This window comes from Oratosquilla oratoria, chromosome 15 (genome assembly GCF_046742065.1).
Source record: "Oratosquilla oratoria isolate Oo_2021 chromosome 15, ASM4674206v1, whole genome shotgun sequence".
Classification (NCBI taxonomy): Eukaryota; Metazoa; Arthropoda; class Malacostraca; order Stomatopoda; family Squillidae; genus Oratosquilla; species Oratosquilla oratoria.
The window spans coordinates 37,760,984-37,782,819 of NC_134791.1; the positions used below are offsets into that span (position 1 = coordinate 37,760,984).

Here is a 21,836-nt window from a genome sequence, read left to right on the forward strand (position 1 = left end):
GGCAACACCTTACTGTCACGCTGGGCCAACAGAATGGAACGTGAGGGAGAACCCAGCCAGTCCCTCCCACACTGCCGTAAGAAGAGCATTTACAGGTAACCCCTCTCTTCGGGACCTTGCCTTTTTTCGCAGTAGTTTTTTTTTTCATTACCATGGGCCCTACAAAGTAATCAATTTAAGATATAATATCCCATGGAACTAAAGAAATCAGTGAAATGTTGAAGGTTGGCGATTTCGGGAGGGAGGGATGGAGATACCATCCCAGGCACCTAGGATAGGGCGTCCTAAAAAGACTAGTCCAAGGGTTTTGAACATCATAAAGCGTTCTTTAAGAGTCAAATCCACTAACAAAAGCAAAATCTCTGAGGCGGAAGTCTTCTTTCGAACCCCTGCACCAGGTTACATCATGGGGTTGGCAGATACGTTGTATCTATATAATTTCACCTCAGAAAATGCATTCCTATTTTCATCGTAAAAATGTGCCCACAAGGGGTAGGCGCCGCATATATTTGATGACTACTGTATATATACTGTATAATATATATATATATATATATATATATATATATATATATATAGTGTGTGTGTGTGTGTATGTGTGTAAATTCATACACATAATGTATGTACATATGTATATATATATGTCTAAAGGGAGAAAAGAGAGAGAGAGAGAGAGAGAGAGAGAGAGAGAGAGAGAGAGAGAGAGAGAGAGAGAGAGAGAATGGAGCTGAAAAAAAAAAAACATCCCGTTGTGGGGCTGGACCAGTCGCACGTAATTCGTGTCGTGGTTTTACGATTCAGAACAAACTTCGGACTGAGGCTTCGGACCACTTCGATGGCCGCCTGATTGCCTGCTCGCACACGCACACAGCACAAAAGACAACATGCATCCCGCTGGATCGGCCACATGTAACACAGGTAACACATATCGATGGAGAGAGAAAAAGAGGAAGTGAGGGAAAGAGGAAGGCGGAAAGGGGGAAACGAAGAGGGGAGGGAGAGAGTGAGAGAGAGAGGTGATGAAGGAAAGAAATAAGGAGAGAGAGAGAGAGAGAGAGAGAGAGAGAGAGAGAGAGAGAGAGAGAGAGAGAGAGAGATAACGGGTGTAGATGAACGGCTCGCGTCTTCCCCTGGCTAAGTATTGCTTAGAAGGGCTTGCCAGCAGTTGTCCTTCACTGTCCCAAAGATCTAACACTGCGTGCTTGTATCAAGATCCCTTGATCAGCCAGTTCCTTAAGGTTCTGCAACCATACCTCCCGGTCCCCAAGGTATATGACGTCACGATATTGTCCTCACAGACATATGACGTCACTTTTTTTTTTTTTTTTTTTTTTTTTTGCCATGGAGAAAAATAGGCCCGATATTTTCTTCTTGAGATGTAACAATACAATCACATTTCCTTTGATGAAAAAGACTCAATCGAAGAATTCGATATCTCTCCATAAAGAAAAATCTGATATCATGGAACAACCCTACTGAACACATGTCCACACCATTACCGGGGTGGGGTCCAGGGGCGGCACCAGAGGGAGACCATAGCGTACTGGACGGAACGACCGATGTTGAGGTCTACCATACCTCCCGGTCCCCAAGGTATATGACGTCACGATATTGTCCTCACAGACATATGACGTCACTATTTTTTTTTTTTTTTTTTTTTTGCCATGGAGAAAAATAGGCCCGATATTTTCTTCTTGAGATGTAACAATACAATCACATTTCCTTTGATGAAAAAGACTCAATCGAAGAATTCGATATCTCTCCATAAAGAAAAATCTGATATCATGGAACAACCCTACTGAACACATGTCCACACCATTACCGGGGTGGGGTCCAGGGGCGGCACCAGAGGGAGACCATAGCGTACTGGACGGAACGACCGATGTTGAGGTCTACCATGGTCCGCTGCCCCCCACCCCCCCACCATCACCCCCGCCCGAAGCGGACGAGGTCGCATTTCCGCTCGATCTGCAGAGGCTCCGATGACGCGGCGCTCCCTCGTCCATGCTGCTAACGTGTCACAACCATCATCTCCATCGAGGGGAGGGAGAGACGGAAAGGGAGAGAGGAAGGGAAGGAAGGAAGGAGAGAGAGGGAGAGAGGGAGAGAGGGAGGGGGAGAGAGAGAGAGAGAGAGAGAGAGAGAGAGAGAGAGAGAGAGAGAGAGAGAGAGAGAGAGAGAGAGAGAGAGAGAGAGAGAGAGAGAGAGAGAGAGAGAGAGAAAGGAGGAGGAGGAGGAGGAGGAGGAGGAGGAGGGTGGGGAAGCGCCCAGCACCGATTGAACCCTTGACCAGGGTGACTGACGTACGTAGTCTTTCCTAAAAGTCTCGAGACTTCCTGATATAGCAACACGCAAATAAAGACTTTAACTAGTTATTACTTGGTGTATATTTCTCTACAGGCATCACCTTGAGAAGGCTGTATCTGACGTTTAGCAAGCAATGCTATATATGTGCACTATGAGAACTAGGCTTCCCACCACTACTTCAGTTCTAACCTACACTACTTTCGACCAAGAACTCTGTTAACCTCTTTAATACGGAAACGTGGTTATAATGAATACTAATCTCCATTAAGAGAACCCAGTCAATCATCTTCAACAAAGTGACGTGCTTCGCTTCCGGCAGTGGTCCGGAACGGGATCTCGATCGATCAAGGCCTCTTTCCGGCCGAAGTCCACCCGCCGCATGACTTCGCAACAAAATCGCCTGACATTAAAGAAATAAGAAAGAAAAAAATATATATATATACACACGCATGCACACACACACATGGAAGTCCTTCATAGAGAAGACTTACTCAATTGGGATAAGAGAAAACAAGAGGACGTGAAAAGAAACTCAAAAAGGACAATTATAAAAGGGACCTGAAAAAAAAGAACAGCTTTACAAACAGAGTGGTGGCGTGTCTAGAACAAACTGGACGAAACAATATTGTGTGCAAAACCATACATGAATTAAAGAGCGAACTAGATACTGTGAGATACAAAGACGGGACACCACGAGCGTACTTCCCCTTCCTGTAAGTTACAACTAGGCAAATACATCTTGGTAAACACACACACGCACGCACGCGCGCACACACATACACACACACACGCACGCACACACACACAATTATATATATATATAATATATATATATATTATATATATATATATATATATATATATATATATATATATATATGCAAACATTTTACACTGAATGGTTCCCAGTGTACAGCTATTCATCTTTTCAACCACATTAATGTGGTTGAAGATGGATATATATATATATATATTGGGGTCACCAGTTCAAATCCTAACTTTTTAGTACTTCAGACAGTTGGCTAGTCATAACTGTGTAACCGCCTACACAAACACACACATTTACTAGAAAATTAAATTCCCTTTCGTAAATAATGGCACTTTGACGCACTGAATACTTTTATTCTGGCGAAAGACGCCAGAAGATTATCTTCTCCTTATTTCATTCCAGCCCGTCACTCCCTTTAGCCCGCTTTCTTTATTCAGGCTAACGCCAGAGTATTCCTTTAGGCTGGTTGGGTGGGTGGGTGCCCCCTCTTGTTTCGCCACTCCTGCGTGCACAAGGGTGAAGGAGTGCAACCCGTCGAGTGCATTACCACGAACACTTGATTCACACAGGACAAGGGGCTTTGACGGATCACATGCATCTTCTTCTTTCCCATACCCAAGCAGCCTCTTTGGCCCTGCACAGTGACAACGTGGCCCTCTAGTGCCATGAAAACAACATTAAGATGTAAATGAAAACAGCAGAAATGATCATGGTCACCTCAGGTTTCTATTTTTCATTTGCCTTAAGATTACTCTAATCGTCAGTCTTGGGATCAATTTTGACTCTGTTTATTTGGCTGTTATATGAAAACTTCTATTGTTAAACACCCCATCAGGTCGTGAGTTATCACCGAAATCTGCAATCGAGTGACTCGGCCACTTCCGTTCGTCTTTGTCCTTCTACTTCTGCTCTTGTTTCTATCTACCACTGGGGCCACTGAAGGTTTGTAATTTCGCCCGTGGTCAAAATGAATCAAGTACAAGACATTCTAATTCATCCCTGTGGTAATGAGGCACTGTAAAGGGTGTGTTGGACAGCTTAAGTCTGGAAAAAAGTGCATGCGCCCTCGTGTGTGTGTGTGTGTGTGTGTGTGTGTGTGTGTGTGTGTGTGTGTGTGTGTGTGTGTGTGTGTGTGTGTGTGTGTGTGTGTGTGTGTGTGTGTGTGTGTGTGTGTGTGTGTGTGTGTGTGTGTGTGTGTGTGTGTGTGTGTGTGTGTGTGTGTGTGTGTGTGTGTGTGTGTGTGTGTGTGTGTGTGTGTGTGTGTGTGTGTATAGGGGGTTCCGGGGGTCGAAAAACAGGTTAAATAACGTTAACCAAAGACGCCGCCATATGAGAATGTTGGTTAACCTAACAGGAGCGCCCTTGCAGCAACCCTTCGATGCAGTAACTTACATATTTTGTTCCAGCCAAGCACAGGCGATGTCATCCCTCCGAGATTTCCGGCTCCCTCCCCCTCCCCGTCCCCCGTCGTGACCTGCCGAGAAGACTCCATTTTGGGTTTAGACACCCACGAGGACAAAGTCTCAACACCCCACAGCTGCATAAACTCCCTTACCACCCCAGAATACAACCTCCTCCTTCCTTCATCCGTAGTACTGAGCAAGGCTCGACATATCCCGTCGTCCCAGGGCGATTCTATTCAACCGCGGGAGCCAGTCCTACCCTCGATCCACCCAAAGCCCAAAATATATATGTGTGTGTGTGTGTGTGTGTGTGTGTGTGTGTGTGTGTGTGTGTGTGTGTGTGTGTGTGTGTGTGTGTGTGTGTGTGTGTGTGTGTGTGTGTGTGTGTGTGTGTGTGTGTGTGCTCGCGCGCGCGCCCCGTTGGAGCATCCTCTACCAGAACAATAGGCTCCCTCTCTCTCACACAACTATGATGCAATAAATGGCAACATAGCTATGTTGCGCAACAAAGAGAAACATAGTTATGTTGAAACTTCTTCTACACCACTGTTACTGTAACGTTTGGTTCCTGTGTGCCTGTCTGTGTCTGTCTGTGTGTGTCTATGTGCGTGCGTGCGTTCGGGGAAGCGTCCGCACGAGCTCAAAGGCACGTCCGAACACGATCGACCACATGAAACACAATTAATCGTGCAATCCATCAAACTTTTAAAACATTTATACATTTATACAGGGTGTCCTAAAAAGACTCACAAGAGTGCTAGCAAAATTACTCACAGAGTAAATGTACGTGTAATACATCCTGTATGTGCGTATATATTTATTATTATTATTATTATATATATATATATATATACATACACACACACATATACAAATATATATATACACGTAAATATACATTATATATATGTACGTTTAATACATCCTGTGTGTACGTATTTTTAAATATATACATACATATTTATATATATATATATATATATATATTATATGTATAATATATAATATATATGTATATATATAAATACATATATATACATATATACTGTACACGTAAATGTACATTATATAGATATGTACGTTAAATACACCCTGTATGTACGTATTTTCAAAGATATGCATACATACATACATATATATATTATATATATATATATATATATATATATATGTGTGTGTGTGTGTGTGTGTGTGTGTGCGTGTGTAATGTGTAATAAAATCACTTGGAAAATAAAATGAGAGGTGACCGAACGTTTTCGTCTATTCAAGACTTTTTCAAGGTACAGAGTAAGGTGGTATTGACGTTATATATATATATATATATATATGCACAAGAAACAGTAAGGGGGAAAATCAGGACAGGTCCACTGTGACCTCATTATCTCAGCACGGCCGGTCGTATGACCCGGCTACTGTCAACAATTTTATTTGTAACAAAGTTATCTAATTTATACATTCCCATACTCATATTCATGTTGTTGTCAAATGAAGCTTTTATACAACATGATTCTATGATATTCCTCTCCTTAATGTCCTTACTTAAGACAATTTTCTTTGTGTTATCCCAATCAATGCAATGATTAAAATCCCTTAAATACAAAAACAACCTACTTCAAACTTGCCCTGTTCTGATGTTATATTTATGTTGGTTTATTCTCAATTCTAAATCCTTGCCTGTTTGTCACCCAGTAGAAATTATCAAGTCCACAAAATAGGCCTTATCATAACCTAACCCACCCTTAACTATGTTGGGCTACGAAAGCCTACCTACTGTGCAGATTGGAGCAATTTAACAACCATTGACAGACTTTTCTGCCGTTCTTTCACCGCACCGTTTCCCCTTTGGAGTCGAGTCGCGACTCGACCATTCAAATCCCGCGCTGGGTTTCACTTCCTCCATTGCACAACAAGCCGAGGTTATTTCATGTTTTTTTCCTTCTTCTTATCTTTCACCTTATCATTTTTCCCCGAGACTACACGGACTTTTTCGCCTTCATCCATTTATTTCGTTTACTGTTTTGTAGCATTTTATGTGTAAAAAGTTCGTTTGAGTAGAAACGACTTCGTTTACAGTTCTTTATTTTTCGAATCTCTTTGCGTCATATGTTGAGAAGGTGAATGACGAACTAAGAGAAGTAAACCTATACGATTATGCGACACATTGTTGAACTGTCCTTAGTGAAATCTAGAATACTGTAAGCGAAGTAGTCCTGCAGTTTTTCAAATTCACATTTGACGAGAATAGTGATGGTATGACTCAGAGGTGGGGAACCTGCGGCCTTTGATATACATATTTTTTTTAAAAGACCTTGAATACTTTTTAAGTCTGAAATCATTATACACCTGAAACTTATAATATACACCGCACACATAGACGAAAGCAAAGTTAACCGTGTTCAGTGATGTCACTCCCAGATATTGGAATGATTTTTATACATATGTATATTTTTAAGATTAAAGAAATATTTTTAAACTGAATTTTTAGGGAGGGGGGTGGAAAACTTACACCGTCCCCTAAAAAGGGATAAAATAATAATAATAATAATAATAAAAAAAAAATTCAGTGCGGCCTCTTTGTCGGACGATGAATTGTAAGGTGGTCTTCATGCACAAAATGGTTCCCCACCCCTGGTATGACTGGTTTGACTGGAGTCACTTCCCCCACTTATCAGTATATTGATTTTTTTAGCACACTTGTCTTATATTTATTTGCTTGTTCGTTTAATGTATTTCAGTATCTCAAGCACCTCAAATTCCTTCCTCGCCTTCCGACTCTCCGTCTCTCATTCTTGGACCACAAACAACGCAACATCTCCAACACCTATTCCCTCTCCACTTTCTATCTTTTTTCACTCTAGAGTATACAGTTTCCCATCCTATTATCACTCCGTAGGCTGGAAACCTCGACTACGACGGGTCACCTCTCTATGTACGAGTAAATACCAATTGGCTCCTTTCCGAGTATATCTTTTTTTCTGACCATCAGTTAAAACAACGGTTGCATTCCTACAGGTTCAACCACTATCACTTGGGAGACCAATGCCTTATATCCATGTTATCCGCTCCAGCCAAAATTGGGACCCTCATGAAGCTTGCTAAGGCACTCCATCTTCAACAGCCTCACACAATCCAACCATTTCATGTCAACCCTCCGTTTCATACCCACGAATGAGGGAAATATAGGTTGTGCTAAAGTTCCCACCCAAAAGGACTGCGCTCAAACAACATGATGGACATCCTCGCTGGGAAACGCCCAGGGGCAAATGCTGTAACCACTGTGGAAGGAACCTGAGAGATACTATTCTAGAAAGATCTCTCAATATTCATTCATATTTGAAACAATACCCAAAAACACCAGTAATAATTTTCTTCTATCATGAGAAATGTGTATAACTAAGCTAGAACCATGATATAAAAATTCCTAATTTGGCAACACTTCCTCACTGATCCTCTCCTATATACAAAATATATCATAAATGTATTCTGTCCCAAAGCATCCCTATGGCGAGGAGATTGGCTCTTTCCTCTCTGCCCTATGATATAGTAATGGCGAAATAGTGACACACACACACACACAAACACAGACGCGTGCGCGCGTATTCTTAGTTTCATGTACATACTCGACCACTGAGCTGTACCAATTTCTTGTTGCTTTTCGCAAATTCTGCAAAAACTAGAGTAATACATCTCACTCTTGGGGCCAACCGCCGTCTTCTCTCAGCTACTTAGTGTCTGAACTCGCGGCAAGAGTATGGAGCAGGTGTCAAGACCCAAAGAAGAAAGAGCAAGGCGATCTATCGTGGAACCAGCCAGCCAGCGTCCCGACTGACCGTCAGCAGCAGGCTGGCTGGCTGCCTCTGGGACGGCGTGACAGCACCTCCCGATTAGTACAATAATCATAAATCTTATTTGTCAGTTCACGTGTTTAAGATACACAGAAAGGATATTTGAGACCGTACGGATCAGCAAGCCAGCCAGCCAGCCAGCTCTTGTGCTCTCAAGTCAAAGCGTCGTCTGAGGAAGGTGCGCCACCTAAGTGAAAAAAATTAGTATCGTTAATATTACACTTGCGTCTTTTAATATAGATAAATGGATTTTTGACTAGATAAACACCATATGAGGACGGAGCCTTTATTTGTACGACGTTTCGCTTATTACAGCTTTTTCAAGTACAAGTTGAGATACAAATGCTTGAGATTAAATAAGGGGAAAGGAGGGAACGGGGAGAGAAAAAGGGGGGGGGGGAAGGAGGAGGAGGAAGAGGAGGGTGGGGGGGATTGGACACTGGGAAAGGATGAGAATGCTAGAAACAGGACCCTTTGCCAACATCGTTCCCGAGCATGTGACCTGGCTGCGATATGTGGACGATATCTTACTCATCACACCCAGGCGTTTCAATCTTCAGCGCTTGCAGACGGCCTTAAACGAAGTGGAGCCCACCATTCAGTTTTCCCTAGAGGAAGAAATCCACGATTCTCTTCCTTTCCTGGACACACACATCTTTAAGTACGGTAACCAATTTGAATTCAAAGTGTATAGAAAGCCTACCAACAAAAATGATTTAATTCATTTCTACTCCCACCATGATATAAGGACCAAGAGAGGAGTAGTAATAGGTTTTTTCCTTAGGGCATTTAGGATATGTAGTGCAAAATACTTAGAAGAAGAGTGCAGGTTTATTAAAGAGACCTTTTTAACACTAAAATTTCCAGAGTTTCTTTTAGATAATTGCAAACAGCAGGCCGCTAAGATTCGGGAAAGCCGTAGGCAGCAGGACAGCACAACTAGACGTCTCGTGTTGCCAACCGGCGACATTGCCACCAACCTGACACGTCTTTTAAGAACCACCAACTTGGAAATAGTGTGTCAGACAAGCAGAACAATAAAAGACATCACGAAGACGGAAACACACAACAATCAGACACCGAGCACCAAAGCCGGTGTTTATCGTATTCCGTGTTCAGGATGTGATAAAGTTTACATCGGAGAAACGTCACGTGACCTGAATACACGAATACGTGAACACCGTTACGACGTCAGGCATGATGTCACCACCAATGCATGTGTGACACATAGAAACAAGGAAAACCATCTTATGGACTGGAAGAATGCAGAGCTGCTGATGCGGGAACCAGACAAAATCCGCAGGAAGTGTTTAGAAGCAGCAATCATTCAAGGAACGAACACTATTGAACAAAACAGGGGCATGTTTAACATATCTCCTCACATTATTCCCCTAATACCCATGGCCAGCAAAATATTAAATACTTAAACCACCCTTTGTGGACATTTCGCTCACGGACGTTTGGGCCGGCATTCTCATCCTTTCCCAGTGTCCATCCCCCCACCCTCCTCCTCCTCCTCCTCCTCCTTCCCCCCCCCCTTTTTCTCTCCCCGTTCCCTCCTTTCCCCTTATTTAATCTCAAGCATTTGTATCTCAACTTGTACTTGAAAAAGCTGTAATAAGCGAAACGTCGTACAAATAAAGGCTCCGTCCTCATATGGTGTTTATCTAGTCAATCTTGTCGGCAGACTGCCACTTTTAAGCAAATGGATTTTTGTTGTTGTTGATGTGCTCCTACTGCGTGAGTGCGTGCGTGCGTGCGTGTGATGGTGTGGGAGCAAGGAAACTAGTCCACATCACCTCGGCTCATAATCGCAACAAAATAAAATCAACTGCAATGATGACATCGATCAACATCGCAACCACCACCACCCCTCCAGCTCCACCTCCACCATCGTCACTACCAGCATGAGGTTTGTATATACCGAATCGTCCTTGCCACAAAGTTAAGAAATTCACCAAGAACGCCTGAACTGGATTGCAACTCATAGGCACCAAATATGTGGCGGCAAGACACAAATCAACTGGGAGAGCAAGTGAAACAAGAAACAGACAAGAGAGAGAGAGATAGAGAGGGGGAGGGGGTTTGGGATTAGCTCTACGAGAATGAGCATACGTCAGGTGACTTTGGGGGTACATCAGAGGTGGTGCTAAGCTTCCATTCTATCTCCCACCCCATAGGAGAGCTACATCGTCATCAGGCTGCGATGGCGGGAGGACGACGAGGACGCGGTGATGATACACCACGAGACGGGCGGAGGTCACGGGGAAGCTGAGCAAGCTCACACGTCGTTACGTGGTGTTTCCTGCTGCTGCTGCACAAGCAGGCAAGCAGGAAAGCAGCCTGGGAGATAGTGAGACCCAAGACTCGGGTGGCACAGGAAAAGACGGAAGTAGTGCTGAAGAAATACGAGCACGAACATATGTATTTATGCATGTACACATACATACATATTTATACATTTATATACTCGTATGTGTATATATATATATATATATATATATATATATATATATATACACACACAACTTATTCAGTAATAAGATACATTTTTCAATAGCATAAAATTATCTTGAAATAGAAAAAAAATCAATGTAATATATATTGTGGTAATAATCAGTCGCTTGAAGATCGTTGTATGTAAAAATTGCTAACTTTTTTACACGTGAAAAGTCTTCTCACTATTTGGTGGGTGTCTACACTTTTCGCCGTGATGGAGTGGAATATTGAGGTTATCCATGCATACGACCACAAAAGGCGCTTTGGGATGCGAGGCATCCCGATTATATTTAGAAATAATAATATCTATCTATCGTTGAGTCAGCCCTTCAATTACCATTTTCTATGGATGACAAAAGTCTTCTTCCTAGTGCTCAAAAATCTATGTATTTAACTAATTGTAGTATACAAGAAAGGAGCAACGCTCGTTGGATCTCGTCTCCTAGTCTCTAATTTTGTAACATACATACATACATATACCAAGGCTTTTTCACCCTTCCAAGGGAGGTAGCCAAAAAGGGGAAGGCATAAAAACACTCCCACCCATTTCATCCCTAAATACACTCCACACCCCTCCCACCCTTCCTCTCATCTGAGCACCTCCTGGATGACGGGTCATCCCTGCACCCTGCCCACCGCCCTGGGTCAGAAGCAGTGTCGCAAGACACAGTACATCCACAGCAAGGCCGCTTCATTTAATCGGCGACCCCCCCTCTCCGTCCCCCTTTGCATATAAGGCGAGGACGGGGAGAAATCCCTTCGGGCTGCGTCAAAATTTACTCACACATACTACCCCACCCCCCACCCCACCCGCCCATTCCTCCTCATGCAGTCACAACATCATCCATATACAACCATTCTCCACTCACCTCTGTCTTCCGTCCTCTCCCTTTCTTCCTCAACAGACATTCCCCTCTTCCCCAAAGCCCCCTTCACCCCATCCATCCACCTCATCCTAGGACGTCCCCTCATGTTCACTCCCTCCACATCTGCCTTCCATACCTCTTTTACTAGTCTTTCTTCACTCATTCTTTCCATGTGTCCAAACCATCCTAATATTCTTTCATCAACCCTATCTCCCAAATCCTTTTTCACCCCTGTTCTCCTCCTCACCTCCTTATTTCTCACTCTATCCAGCCTAGTAACCCCCACCATACTTCTCAGACACCTCATCTCAAACACATTCAAACTCCTTCTCTCTTCTTCCCTTATGTTCCACGTTTCTGCCCCATACAGTGCTGTTGGCACAATCACTCCTTCATACAGTCTCCTCTTCGCATCCATTCCCAAATGTCTATTCCTCATTACACTCTTTAAACCACCAAGGCATTTACTCGCTTCTCTCAATCTACATTCTACCTCCACCTTCACTCCACCTTTTCCTGCTACACTTGCACCCAAGTATCTAAAACTATCCACTTCCTCCAGTCGCTCTCCCTTAATGTTCACTTCCAGTCTACTGCCACTTTCACCCCTTGTACATCTCATCACCTTACTTTTACCCACATTTATCTTTAGCTTTCTTCTTTAGCTATCTTCTATCACATACCTAGATTAAAAATTATCATATTTAGATTTGAACTCGTGTATTGATTAAGCTTGGGCTATATCACATTCTAAGCTATTCCACATATTTATGTATCTATCAAATAATTCCGACAGTCGTCCCCGGATTCGAACCGAGGCTCGCGAGAATGCGAAGCCGGCGCTCTACCAACTTAGCTATCGGATGTCAAATATTCACCAACCTAGGAATTAATCTAGTCCCGAGAAATTAACTCGACTGCTAACTGCCGTCCGTACTTAGTTTTTACAGAGAACTAACATCTCTCGTAGCTTCGTGGTTAAGCTGGTACGTTTCCTTTGTGGACTTTCGTCGTTGTCATACCTGAACAGAATCACCAGTGACGGTGTAGTCAATCAAATAATTCCGACAGTCGTCCCCGGATTCGAACCGAGGCTCGTATATTGGGAGATCCCAATGCTTGAGTAGGGGATGAACAAGTAGACGGAGTGGTTGGGAAGTGTGGAGTGCCAAGTAAAAATTGTAAGAGTTGACGGTGTTAAAAAAAATTATGATAGCTAACACAGTGTTTAGGAAAAAGGTTAAATACAAGTACACATGGGAGAGGGTGATGGATGGAAAGGTGGTTGATAAGGCTTTAATGGACTATGTAGTGGTATCCAGAAGAGTAGGAAGAATTTTGGATGTCCATGTTCTTAGGGGAGACAGTGGGAGAATATCAGTTATTTTTTGGTGGAAGGTAAGGTAAGAGTGGAGGATTGGTGGAGAAAGAGGAAAAGGACAGAAGGTAAGGAGGTGCTTACAGTAAAATATTTACATGAGAAGGAAAAGGTGCAGAAGTACAAGGAGAAGCTGAGAGAAGTGTGGGAGGTGGTGAAGTATATAGTAGGAGTGAAGGAGGAATGGGGGTGTTTCAAGGAGGAAGTAACAAGGTGTGCAAATATAGTGTGTGGAACAAGGAGGATGGGAGGGAATAAGGAAGGGTAGTAAGTGGTGATGAAGAAGTAAAGAAGCTTGCTGAAGAGAAGCATGCATTCACGGACTGGATGCAAATTAGAACGAGAATAACATATGAGAAGTACAAAAACAAAACAAAAAAAGATTCAAAATATAAGATAAAGGAGGCAAAAAGGTGTGCAGATGTAAAATGAGGGAGGAGTCTGTCAGAAAATATTGAAAGTAATAAAAATATGTTTTGGAAGTACTCGTAAGAGAGGACGGGGAGGCGAATCAAGTAGAGAAGAATAGGTAAAAGGAGCTGATGAAGAGATGATAACGGAAGAGGGGGTAAGGGGAAGAAGGGCAGAGTATTTTAAGGAGTTGCTAAATGTGGAAGAGGAAAGGGAGTGGTGGTTGCTGTGAGAGGCGCTTAGAAAATGAGAGTGATGGATGAGGAAAATAAAGGAGAAATAAGAATAAGAAAATATGAGGTGCAAGTAGTTATAATGATGACAGCACGTAAGGCACTTGGGTTAGATGGGTATCATTCAGAGTGTCTGAAGAAAGGTGATACAGTAATAGTGGACTGGCTAGTGAAGTTGTTGAATGTGTGTCTAAGGGAGAGTAGAGTCCTGCAACATTGGAGGAGAGACTGTATTGTTCTGCTTTACAAGGGAAAAGGGTACAAATGTGAGTGTAATAGTTTAAGAGGCATCAGTTTCTTGAGAGTAGTCGGGAAGGCTTATGGGAGGGTTTTAATTGAGATGATTAGGAGAGGAATAGAGGGAGTAACTGGTGAGGAACAGTGTGGGTAGGAAAGGTTGGATATACGTGGATCAGATTTTTGTGGTAAGACAGATATGTGAGAAAGCTTTAACAAAATGTAAGGATGTTTTTTGGGTCTTTATGGATTTAGAAAGGACTTGTAACAGGGTAGACAGGAAGGCACTGTAGGAGGTTTTGCAGATAAATGGGACTGGGGGAATATGTTAAAGGCAGTCAAGAGTTTTTACAAGAATAGTAGAGCCTGTGTTAGAATTGGAAATGGAGAGAGCGAGTGGTTTGAGGTAAAGGTGGGGGTGCGTCAGGGATGTGTTATGTGTCTGTTCAATGTGTACATGGATGGGGTAGTACGGAAGGTAAATACTAGGGTATTGGGCAGGGGACTGGAGATGGGTAAAGAAAATGGAGAAAAGTGTGAGGTGAGCCGGTTGTTTGCTGACGACAATGCGTTGTGGCAGGGTTAGAGCGGGGATTAAGGGCGTTCGTGTCAGAGTTTGGGAAGGTATACGACAGAAAATTCAAGGTAAATGTGGGTACACGGAAGGTGATGAGATGTACAAGGGAGAGGATGGCAGTGAGTTGGATGTAAGTCTTAAAGGAGAGAGGCTGGAGGAAGTGGATAGCTTTAGGCATTCGGGGTCGCATGTGGCAGGAAAGGGAGGAGTGGAGGTAGAGGTAAATTGTAGATAGAAGCAAGTACATGCCTTGGGGGATTAAAAAGCGTCAGGAGAAATAGGCACCTGGAAATGGATGCAAAGAGGAATTTGTATGAAGGGGTGATTATGCCGACAGCTTTGTATGGTGCAGAGACTTGGTATCTAAATGAGGCAGAGAAAAAAAATAATGTGTTTGAGATGCAATGTCTGAGAAGTATGGTAGAGGTCGGATAGTCAGAAACTAAGTAAGGAGGGCGGGAGTAGAAAAAGAGATGACAGATGGGGTTGATGAAATAGTATTGGGATAGTTTGGACACATGGAAAAATTGAGTGAAGATTAGTAAATGAGGGAATTAACTTGAGGGGACGACCGAGGATGAGATGGATGGATGGGGTGAAGGAGGCGTTGAGCAAGAGGGGAATCTATGTTGAACAAGGAGGGGAGAAGGCAGGAGATAGGCATGAGTGGAGAATGGCTGTGTATAAATGATACTATTATGCAAGGAAGGGAGGGGCGAGGGGTGGGGTAGGAAGTGCTTATGTGAGAATAACATTTTGACGCAGCCCGAGGGGATTTCTTCCAGTCTTCTCTTTTTCTACATGGATGGACGAAGATGAGGGGGGAGGGGGTCGTCGGTTAAATGAAGCAGCCTTGCTGCATTGTTTCTGATCCAGGGCAGTGGGTGGGATACAAGGATAACCCATCATCCATGAGGAGCTAAGATGAGAGTGGGGAAAGGGTGGTGGATGGGAGTGGAATGGGTGGAAGTACGTGCATTTGACTTGGCTACATCCCTTAAGAGGGGGGAAAAAGCTTTTGGTGCGCACACACACATATGTATGTATATATATATATATATATATATATATATATATATATATAATAAAGTATATAATATATACATGGTGTGAGTAGACATACAATACACATTTACATAACATGTATATATAAACACAATCATCATCGCCGGACCTGATCCAACGCTAGAGGTCATTAACCCGTCTCAGTGGAAAGACAGCCTTCTCAACCCCTGCGGAGCTGCAAATAAAAGGGCCCATTTACTCCACACTTAAGGAGGAACCTAATTGCAGGAAAAAAGCTACGTTCGTGCGTCCTCTCTCCTATTCTTCAATTACCATATATTTAATGTCGTGTGTGTGCCTACACACACACAACATTATAATATACTGGCGCGCACACAACCGCACATAGGCTGATTGGAGTTATGGAGTACAGTTCTATCCTCTGCCTGCAGACATTGGGAATCTTAATTCTCATCGAACTCTACCCAAACCATTACTGTTCTCTTCACTTCTTTTTTAACTTCTGAAGAAACTGGAAGATATAATCGTTCTCGTATTTCTCTGGTGTTCAATAAATGATTTGTGGAAATTGCTATAATTTTTTTTCGCATCCGACCTAGTTATGGACCAAAAGGTCTCCTGTCAGCATGATCCACCTTTGTAATCCTTTGCAGATTACTCTATCGGGCTGCCACGAACTACTTCCTCTCACATCTCAATGGGTAGCAAGACACACACACACACACACACACACACACACACACACACACATATATATATATATATATATATATATATGTGTGTGTGTGTGTGTGTGTAGGCATATATATATATATATATATATATATATATATATATATATATATAATGCATTCATGTATAAACAGGAGTTACTCCTCACATCCAAACACAGACATATATATAAATCTATATGTATATGCATATATATATATACATGTACATATCACATATACACTGCACATTCGTCTTGATGGAATACGTCAGTTGTTAGTGACTCCCCGTTATTGAGAAGAGATGCGCAAAGCTACCCGGCTCGGCGTCGGCGGCCACCCGCCCCCCTCCACGGTGGCAAGATCAAAGGCCACAACATCACACGAAAATGGGCCAGATTAGCCACCTGGCAGCAGGTGGCACCGTGAGAGAGTAAAGGGTCAGCCGGCGGCTTGTGGAGCAGTGTGTGTGTGTATGCAATTTCTACAGGCTGGTAGTGGGGTAGGTCGCCTTGAGGTGCATAAAGTCACTGGGATGGTCGTAGGACTGGAACAAACTTATGGTGGTGGGACAGACAGATATATATATATATATATATATATATATATATATATATATATATATATATTTTTTACTACGAAAGAACAACACTTTGGCAAAGTAAACACCTTTGGAGGGCAAGGTCTTTATTGATTCTATAAACGTTGTTACACGTTGGGATTTCTTTTAAGCTCCAATGAGCAAAACGCTTATAGAATCAATAAAGACTTCCTCAAAAGTTTCTTTTTCTGCCAATTTTTTTTTCGCTAATTACCATCTTTAAACGGGATAACATTTGTTGAATAATACATAATGTATTCTTCAATACAGCAAAATACCTTACTGTTAAGTAAATTCTTCACATACACGCATAAAATATTCGGCAACAAATGCCAGAGAGAAAGCATGAGGGTCCCTCACGACTTACGATGATACTGGATGTACACGCCAGAAGGAGGAAGAGGAGGAGGAGGAGATGGAAGAGGGGGGGGGGGGACAGAAATCGAAATGTGCGAATAAATGAAGAAAAGTGTAATGGATCCTGGTTTAACACCTTGTGGTACAAAACGATATATTTCATACAATTTGTTTTAAACCAGAGAATTCTATTCAGCTCTGGAGCGGTGGAAACTGGACCGAAGAGGATGTCGATACTCCGAGGCCCATCCTTCCTTCAGGACACACAGGGAACTTTCAAACTTTGGACACACACACACACACACACACACACACACAGAGAGAGAGAGAGAGAGAAACAGATAGAGAAGAGAGAGAAAGAGGAAAGAGAGGAAAGAGAGGAAGGAGAGAGAGAGAGAGAGAGAGAGAGAGAGAGAGAGAGAGAGAGAGAGGAGAGAGAGAGAGAGAGAGAGGAGAGAGAGAGAGCGAGGAGAGTGAGAGAGAGAAAGACAGGAGAGTGAGTGAGAGAGAGAGAAGAGAGGGAAGAGAGAGAGTGAGGGAAGAGAGTGAGGGAAGAGAGAGAGTGAGGGAAGAGAGAGAGAGAGAGAGAGAGAGAGAGAGAGAGAGAGAGAGAGAGGAGAGAGAGGGGGGGCAGAGAGTGAGAGAGAGGGGGGGGGCAGAGAGTGAGAGAGAGGAGTGAGCGGGAATGAGAGAGATGAGTGAGCGGGAGGGGGGGGAGAGAGAGAGAGATGAGTGAGCGGGAGGGGAGAGAGAGAGAGAGAGAGAGAGAGAGAGAGAGAGAGAGAGAGAGAGAGAGAGAGAGAGAGAGAGAGAGAGAGGCTTCCATGTCATTCCGCCCTCAGTCAGTTCGTTCCCAACCTTGGACGATTCGTCCCATGAATGGGACGTTTCGCCCCACTGAGAAAAAAGTCTGTTGATGCAGCAGTTGCCTTAAACCGTGTTTAAACGTTTATGAATAAATACAGCGAGTCTCAATTGGTGGTGGACGTATTCTGATGTTATGTGCCTATTATTTAACAGCGGAACTATATTTTTTACATCGATAGCTCCTTATTGTTTTTGTTATTGATTCCTTATTGATTCTTTTTGTTATATATATATATATATATATATATATATATATATATTGATTCCTTATTCTTTTTGTTTTATATATATATATATATATATAATATATATATATATATATATATATATATATATACACACACACACTATAACATGTTCAACTGATTTAAATCTGGTAAACGGCAGACGGTTTTATTCATCTCGGGGATCATTGTAGCTAACGGGTTAAATATGGTACAACGTGAAGCAGGAGGTAGGCCAACAGGATGCCTAGTTAGCCAATGAATAGGAACCCCGTTTTAAAGGAACAGGTAACGGAAGTTGTTGAAGCTGCGGGGGTCGAGATGAGGGATGAAAGGATCTGCCTCTTGGGCGACGGGGAGATCCTGCTGGAGAAGGCCGTGCTGGAGGGGGAGTAGGAGGAATGGAGGGGGGGACTCCGCCGGCGGAAGTGGTAATAGAGAGGGGGGTCTTGTTGTTGCTGCAGCTGATGTTGTTGTAGGAGAAAGTGGGTACAGGAGGCCTGCGTGAAGTGGTGTTGCAATGCCTGCCTGCATGCCTGTCTGCACGAACAAGTGGTGCTGCTGCTGGGGGAAGTGGTGTTGAAGGGGCGAGGGAGCCTTCTGAAGGGAGTCTTGCTGAGTTGTACGAGAAATGGGTGTTGCCGTTAGGGTAATCTATTGGAGGAAGTGGTGATAAAATGATCTATCTGTTGTAGAAGGTCGTGTTGAAGAGGGAGTTTGTTGGGACAAGTAGCGTTGCTTTGGGTTGCAAAAGGTGGTTGGGTTGGGGGGAGGAGGATAGTGGAGGAACGTTAACATGGATTCGTTGGAGAACGCGTTGCTTCAAAATTAGCCTGTAGGAAGTAGTACGCTAATGTTGATGAAGAAATCGACCCGAAGTGGATTTCAGAGGGAAAAAAAAAAGGTTCGATAAGTGAGAATTGTTGGCGAAAGTGATGGCGGGGGGAGAAAAACGGAGCTGGAAGGGTTGGTGGTACACTGTTGGGTGTGGTGCTCTTGAAGTGAAGAGGTGCCGAAAAGTGACGACATACGGCTAAAAGGTGAGGCTCGAGAGGGACGTTGTTGCGGCTTTGTATGAACTAAACGAAAAAAAAAGTTGTAATGAAGGGAATCGATAGTGACCGTGGTGCTCAAAAGATCACTGCTACAGATGTTAAACTCATAAAGGCAGGGCGAGGAGGGGAAGGGGGAGGGGGAGAAAAGGAACTGGAATCAGAAGGTGTCCTGAAGGAACTGAAACTTAAAGGGGGAAATGTCCGTGATAAGTGTTTGGAAAGGGAAGCTACTAGAGTTAGGTGTTTGTGGCTGGGCGCGAGATGCTGCTGCTGCTCCTGGGGAAAGTGACACATGCGGGACCAAAGCTGACAGTGAGAGAAGCGCAATCAGAAAGGTGCGACGACGATGATGATGATGATGATGATGGAAGCCGCGGTGTGCTGCGTGCGGCGGGGGGGGGGGAAGGACCAAGTGGAGCAGTGTGCATGATGTGGAAGAAGAATTAAAGGGGTTCTTTGCGATGCTGGGGAGAGAGGAGCCGGAGGAGGAAGAGAAATAAGATGTGAAACATGTGGAGAAGGAGGAGGAGAAGGAGGAAGGAGGAGTGCATGTGGTGGACCGGAGATGTAAGTATAGAGGATCGGGCTGCGGAGATGAAAAGGAAGGAGGAAGAGGTAAGGAAGAGGAGGTGAGGAGGAGGTGAGGAGGAGGTACGGGGGAAAATTAGGTGTGGATAAAATGGAGCTATGAGGTGAGCAAAGGCGAGGTCAGAAGTAAAGGGAATATAAGATGAAATGAAGAGGATGTGAAAGGGAAGAGCACAGGTTAGGGGAGGAGATAAAAGGGAGGTGAAGAAGAAGAAGTAAAGGGGAGATAAAGAGGATGTGAGAGTAAAGAGGTGGTAAGGGTAAAGGAGAGATGAAGGGGGAGAAGTAACGGGAAGGCGCGAGGGAGGTAAAGAGGCCAGGTGACGGGTAGGTAAAAGGTATGTCAAGGGGAAGGGAGACAAAAGTAAAGGGAAGGAGGGAGGGAGGGAAGGAGGGAGGATATAAAATGAGAGGTACATCAGGGAAAGTAAAGGAAAATTAATGGAGGGGAGTTAAGAGGGAAGCGAAGGGGACCTAATAGAAAAGGGTCAAGGTGAACGAGACATTACAAGAAGGGGAGGAGGGGGGGGTGAGGTAGAGGGAAGAGAGGGTGGAGGAGAGGGGGGGCAGAAAAGAACAAAAATAAATGGAAATAAGTTATATGTAGAAGAAAAACGAAAATGAAGTAGCGAGTGGGCGGGGACAGAAGAGGGGGGAAAGAAAGAGTAAAATGAATGTGTGTCCAGGGAGGAAGAAAGACGGAGGGACCTGTGTGCAAAGGGAAGAAAGAAAGAGATAGAAAGAGAGAAAGAGAGAGAGAGAGAAATAGGAGGAAGGGAAGGCGGTGGTGGTAAGAGGGTGAGAGAGATAAAGAGAGATAAAGAGAGATAGAGAGAGAGAGAGAGAGAGAGAGAGAGTGGATAGAAGAAGAGAGGGGGTGGAGGGAGACAGAGAAGGAGGAGAGCAAGGGAGAGATTGATGGAGAGGTGGGAAAGAGAGAAATGTGAAGAATAAAAGAGAAAGGGAGGGAGGGAGGAAGGGAGGGAGAGAGGTGGGGAGGATAGAAAAAGAAGCAAGAGAGAGGGAAGAGTGTGTGTGTGTGTGTGTATTCACTTGGTCTTTGGATCACGTGTTGGACTCGTGATCGACAGCTATTTCCCTCCTGGAAGAGAGCTCAGAGCTCGTAGGTCCGATCTATGGGTAATGCTATGACCTTGCACACACACACACCCAACTCCCCGCCCACGAGAGTTGGAGTAACACCCCTCAGCGCTGCGATACTGATATTACTTCAGCCCCGGGCGAGAGTCGAACCCGGACCTCCGTAGTGGCAGGCCAGAGCTCTAACCACAGCGCCATGTGTGTGTGTGTGTGTGTGTGTGTGTGTGTGTGTGTGTGTGTGTGTGTGTGTGTGTGTGTGTGTGTGTGTGTGTGTGTGTGAGAGAGAGAGAGAGAGAGAGAGAGAGAGAGAGAGAGAGAGAGAGAGAGAGAGAGAGAGAGAGAGAGAGAGAGAGGAGAAATCGATAAGTGGGAAAAGAAAAACGTACGAGGCCAGAGACGAGAGAGAAAAGAAAGAGAAGAGAGGTGGGAGAGGAGGGGAGAGGAGAGGAGAGAGGAACGAGGACAAAAAGGAGAAAATGTTCGTGGCGACATGAAGGAGAGGACATGGAATGTAAGGCCACGACTGGGGGGGGGGGAATGGATGAGGAATTGGCAAGAATTAAAAAGGAAATGGAGATGGAGGAAGAGGAGGAGGATGGTAGATTGAAGTGGAAGTGGAGGAGTGTATTTGTGGAACGATGATCAGATGGAAAGGATTTGTAGGAGGATGAAGGAGAGGAACGGAGGAGGAAAAGTGGGCTGAGAGAAGGAAGAGAGGGACAAGAGCAGTAGGAAGGAGAGGAAAAGGAGAATAATAATAATAATAATAATGATGATAATAA

At 43.8% G+C, this 21,836-nt stretch overlaps 1 protein-coding gene across 7 annotated transcripts in view; it reads right to left on the reverse strand.

Annotated features, from left to right (window-relative positions):
- Nucleotides 1-21,836, reverse strand: part of Shc (SHC-adaptor protein) — a 291,472-nt gene that overhangs the window by 211,927 nt on the left and 57,709 nt on the right. The gene's annotated exons all lie outside the window — the stretch shown is intronic.